The following is a 6350-nucleotide window of genomic DNA, read 5'->3' as shown; positions in this document are numbered from 1 at the left end:
ATCTAGACTGATTGATTAATTGATGGTTGATTGATTTTTATTTAGAGACAGGGTCTTACTATGTTGCCCAGGCTGGCCTTAAACTCATGATCCTCCCTTCTTCAGCCTCTGAAGTGCTGGGATTACAGGCTTGTAATTACTTAAATTACAATCTAGGCTTTTAATTACTTAAATCATAATAAGAAGCATATTCAGTCATTAAGCAAAATTTTCCTACTTCAGCCATGTATTAATCACTGAGTTTGGTATTTATCACATAATTAAACATAAAACAGATATGATCTCTGTCCTCATTGGGCATATAGTAGTCTAATAGAAGACCCTTTTCATAAGTCAATGAACACAAATCAGTTAAGTTTTCTATTTATTAAAAAGGGCAATGACCAGATGCTGTGTCAGAGGAAAAAAAGGTAGAAAGTAAAGGAATTTTCAACTCCTGAAAGACATTTTGGAAGGCCTCTCTGAGAAGGTAAATTTAAGTTCACATGTGAAGGATAAGCTGGAGCCAGCCTTGTGAAGAGAAGGGTAAAATACCCCTCAGTGAGGAAGCAACATGCCCAAAAGCTTGTAATTGGGAAAAGTCACCATTTACCACTGTGCACTGTAAAAAGACCAAGGTGGTTAGCATTTGCTTCAAAATATTAATACTCGTTTTTAGGTTCATGAAGCTGAAAAAGGCTAATTTCTGATGGATACTTTTATATAGTTATTTCCTCAATAATTTCACACACTTATCTAGAAAAGAATTTGCTTTAATTAATACCATAGTTGATATGAAATAGTTTCAACTTGGACAAGACTATGCATAGATTGCTATCCCTAAAGCCCGTGACCTCACCACCAGTCCATGCAAAAGTACCTTCTGCCAGCATTTTCTTTCTTATTTGTCATTCCTCTTTATGTCTAAAACTGCTTATATTCCTATGGAATAGATAAGCTTCACCAACTAGTTTACAATATTCATCTACTTCATGCATGCATATTTGTCCATCCTTTTGTTCCTCACTCCCTGATCCAGTTATTGCCTTCATTAAGGATAAAAATTCTCATTATGCAGAAACCAGCCTTAGACTCCAGTAGCTTTTTCTACTATTCCAACATTGTTGGTCACCTCACAGATTATAAGAAGTTACCAATGCCTTCTCTGAGTGTTCATCCCGTTATACATGTAAAGTTTTAGTAAATAAGGACTGTGCTTCAAGTTTTGTCTTAAAATGGTGCCTAGTGGAACATTCTGTGCCCAATGAATGTTATGCAAGCATTCAAACCAGTTGAACAACTGAATTAAAAGAATTATTTGTTTCTGGTGGTGTCACATGTCCAAATGAATCAACATGTTAAGCAACAAAAATGAATGAAACAAGAAAACATGTTCTTGGCAACTGCTCTTTCAGTTAGTCAAATATTTTATTTTAAAATAAAATTGGAATTACTTCTCTCTACTGTGAATGAACAAGACTTTCACTTAAGATTGAAGTTAGCATTTTAATTAAAAATAATGTTTAAGTAAATTTGCAATTGCACATTTGAAAAAACAGGGTGTTTTCACTTTGCTGTCATTTTACAAGTTTTAACATAGTTTTGGCAAAGCACCATACAGTTACATAACTACTTAGTGTGAATCAAACACAGTATTATTTATCCACCAAGACTTGTTTAAAACAAACTTTCTTAACAAAAGAAGTGCAAATACTTTACTCAGAGGATTACAACTTCAGTTCACAGGATGCTGATTCAGGGGGCCTGGCTTTGATTCTAGCTCCATCACGAACTAAAATCCTTAGCACCTGTTTCCCAAGGTCCCATATAGCTCCAACTCCCAAAGACTCTATTTAGAATGAGAAATCTTGAAGTGACCATAAACTTGGTTTCCTTTCCTTTTAGAAAAGAAGTCCAAGAAGTGTCTCTTTAGGGAATATAAGGTTTTAACATACTTTCAATTCAATGCTTCAAAACAGGAGATTCATCTAGTACATTCATTCTGGCAAATTGAGAATCATAGACATATACTCTCCCAGGAAGCAACCAAAAGTCTGGAATCATTTGATTAAATTCAGTACCAAATCCCTCAGAGAAAACAAGAGAGGCCTGAGTTCTACCACTGTAAGGTGGCCCTGTTTTAACCCAACTGCCTATAGAATGGTTGGATGATAGAATTCTAATCCTGATTTGGAGTATTGGTCCATTGAAACTTAAAAGAATTATCATCCTATTATATCTATTTTTAAAGCTGATTTTCCCACATCCTGAGGTTTGGTTTGTTTGAAGCATACTGTCTCATCTCTTTCCTCAGGTTTCTTCATGTGGTTAAACCATGAGAAGTATCTCATCTGAATTATTTGCTCTGATTGTAAGAAGGGTAAAATGAAGAAGTATGGCTACTTCCCAACAGTGAGCCACTGTATCAGAGCATCACTTGACCCACTGTTACTAGACTGAGGGATTTTATGGAGGTGTCAGTACATTAGGTAATGTTTATGGGAAGAGTAAGAGTCTCTAGAAGTGAAAACACCTAATCATTCCCTGAAATCTCCCTGTCTCACTTAGAGGACATCTAATACAAGGTCTTGTCACTATTTAGTCAAGAAAATTTTAATCCTTTACAAAATTCACACAATAGAAATATCACCAAGAGTACCTTGCCTTGAGAATAACCTGGCACTTTGACCTCACCTACATAAATAAACTCTGTAGCTATTGGGAACAACCACCAAGATGTTCATAAGTAACTCCAACTGACATGACCAAATTAAACCTTTATTTTCCCCCAGGCTCATCTGCTTCCTGGGTTCTCTAATTTGTGACCCCACCATCTCCTACTCAAACTGGAAAACCAGGTGCCATACTGGATTCTTCCCTCTGCATCTGTCTCCATATCTAATGAATCAGCAAGTCCTCCCAGTATTAGCTCCTAAATAATGGGATCCCCCATCCTCTTCTTTCTAGCATGTTGACCTTGTTTTGTCTGTGTGTCATTTGCCCAGATTCTGGCAATAACCATCTAATGCACACTGCTGCCCTCTTGTAGAATGACTTTGGATTGGACTATCTTATCTAATCCCCTCTCTTTCTCTATTCTTTAAAAATATACAAAGTTCGAGGAGATCCAAGATGATGACTGGGGCACAATCACAGACTGCCTGAGCTCTGTGAACCAGGGACTTTGCTGAGACTCTGGAGACACACTAGGCTAAGGTAAAGCACCAGGGAGAGCTGAAAGTATGGCACTCTAAACCCCTGGATCGTGGAAGACTTCTCCAAACCACGATCTACTAAAAGAACAGTCAGCCTGCCAAGTCCCTGCCACATAGGCCTGCGAAACCCCTGCTCTACTCTCCTGGGCTCTCCACCCTTGGGCTGCACTAGGCCCTAGCTCTGTGCTAGATCTATGTACTGCCAGATCCGTGCCCCTCTGGCCCTTGCCCCTTAGGCCCTGCTGGGCCCCAGCTCTGTATGGGATGACTGGATCCACCCCACGCCAGGATCCCCACCCTTTAGACCCCTCTGGGCACCAGCTCCATGTGAGACAGCCGCATCCCCCACCCCACTGGGATCCCTGCCCCTTGGGCCGTGCCAGGCCCCAGCTCTACAAGCTCGCCAGATAACTGCTCCACCAGGCTCCTGCTCAGGCTGCCACAGGAGGGCTCCAAACCTGCCTAAGAGACACAGACAGACAGGACTGGATGCTAAAGGAGTAACATAAGAACAACTAAGACTGCAATTCTACTGTTCCATAACTGGTGATTTTTCCCCCCTTCTTTAAGGGTTTGGCTGTCTGGTTTGCTGTTTGATTGCCTACCATCTCTCCCATTTTTTCACTTTTTTTTCTCTTCTTTCTTTCTTTTATCTTTCCTTCTCTTTCTCTCTTGGTTTTGTTAGTATTAATATTGTAACCCAGCTAATACTAAATTACACATAGCCCAGGAACAGAAATAGTACCTAGTGGAAATATGGGCAGATGAAAAAGGGATGGAAACCCTTCTCCCCCCCAAAATAAAGTAGTACAGGATTTAGAGTGAAATGAAGAAAATGGATACCCAGATCCAGACTCCAACAAAACAAAGATAAACTATACCAAGGAACCCAAGGAAGCCCACAAGAACACCCTGAAATAAGAAATCCTACAAGTAATTAATGAGAATTTCATAGAGATGTTACTAGACATGGTGAACCAAAATGTACAGAAGGCACTCAAGAAATTCCAAGACAACAAAAATAAAGAATATGAGAAAACACAGAAACAAATAAATGAAATCATAGGAAACCTAAATAAACACAAAACTGAAAGAGAGATCACCATAAACAGAGAGATAAGTGAATTAAGGGTGAAAATTGACAATATTAAAGAGGAAGTAACCCACGATATGGAAAAACTCAGAAAAAAGAATGAAACAAATACAAAACAAAATGGAAGGTCATTCAAGCAGAATAGAACAAACAGAAGACAGAATCTCAGAACTTGAAGTTGAAATGGCAACTAAAACTGAAGAATTATTAAACAACTCAAGACCTGTGAAAAGAAAATCCAAGAACACACTGACTCCATCAAAAGACCAAACCTGAGAATCATTGGCATTGAAGAAGGAGAAGAGGTGCAAGCAAAAGGAATGCATAATATATTCAACAAAATAATAACAGAAAATTTCCCAAATCTAGAGAAAACTACGCCCATTCAGGTACAGGAAGCCTCCAGAACACCTAACAGACCTGACCAAAATAGAACTACCCCACAATATATTATCATTAAAACAACAAGTACAGAGACTAGAGAAAGAATATTGTAGGCTATAAGAGAGAAAAAACAAATAACATACAAAGGGAAACCCATCAAAATCACAGCAGACTTCTCAATGGAAATGTTAAAAGCAAGAAGAGCATAGAGTGAGATCTTCCAGGCACTGAATGAAAATAACTTCAATCCTAGGATACTCTACCCAGCAAAACTATCATTCAAAATAGATGGAGCAATAAAAGTCTTCCACAATAAGCAGAAACTAAAACAATATATGACCACCAAGCCACCACTACAAAAGATTCTCCAAGGTATTCTGCACACAGAAAATGAAAGCAAACAAAACCATGAAAGGGCAGGCAATACCAAACCACAGAAGAAAAGGCAAGAAAGTAGAGAGTAACATTGATTCAGCTACACACAATCAAATCCTTAATCAACAAAGACAACTACAGGAGAGGGATCACCACATACCTATCAATACTAACACTGAAGGTTAATGGACCAAATTCCCCCATCAAACTGGATTAAAAAGGAAGATCCAACAATCTTCTGCCTACAGAGACCCATCTCATCAACAGAAATAAGCACTGGCTGAGAGTGAAAGGTTGGAAGAAGATTTACCAAGCCAATGGTCCCCCAAAACAGGCAGGGATAGCAACACTTATCTTGGACAAAGTAGACTTCAAACTTACATTGATCAAATGAGTTAAAGAAGGACATTCCACTCTAATAAAAGGGGAAATACACCAAAAGGAAACAACAATTATCAACCTATATGCACCCCACGTCAATGCACTCAATTTCATCAAACATACTCTGAAGGACTTAAGAACATATATAAACTCCAACACAGTGGTAGTGGGAGACCTTAATACCACCCCATCACCAATAGATAGGTCATCCAAATAAAAAATCAATAAAGAAATCCTAGAACTAAATCACACCATAGATAATTGGACCTAGCTGATGTCTACAGAATATTTCATCCAATTTCTGCACAATACACATTCTTCTCAGCAACCCATGGAACCTTCCCCAAAATTGATCATATCTTAGGGCACAAAGCAAGCCTCAGAAAATAAAAGATAATTGAAATAATCCCATGAATTCTATCTGACCGCAATGCATTAAAACTAGAAATGAACAACAAAAACATCAGAAAAATACATGAAAACAGTCAGAAGCTGATCAACACATTGCTCAATGATCAATGGGTCATTGATGAAATAAAAGGAAATTAAAAGTTTCCTGGAAGTGAATGAAAATGAAAACACAACTTACCAGAACCTATGGGACATGGCAAAGGCAGTTTTAAGAGGAAAGTTTATAGCCATGAGTGCATGTATTTAAAGGACAGAAAGATCTCAAATTAATGACCTAATGTTACATCTCAAACTCCTAGACAAACAAGAACAAGCAAATCCCAAAACAAGCAGAAGGAAATAAATAATCAAAATAAGGGATGAAATCAATGAAATAGAAACAAAAAAAACCACACAAAGAATCAATGAAACAAAAAGCTGGTTCTTTGAAAAAAAAAAATAAGATTGACAGACCCCTGGCAACCTGGCTAAAATGAGGAGAGAAAAAACCTAAATCTGTAAAATCAGAAATG

The sequence above is a fragment of the Castor canadensis genome, chromosome 9 (genome assembly GCF_047511655.1).
Source record: "Castor canadensis chromosome 9, mCasCan1.hap1v2, whole genome shotgun sequence".
NCBI lineage: Eukaryota > Metazoa > Chordata > Mammalia > Rodentia > Castoridae > Castor > Castor canadensis.
Note: the sequence above shows the minus strand (reverse complement) of the source record.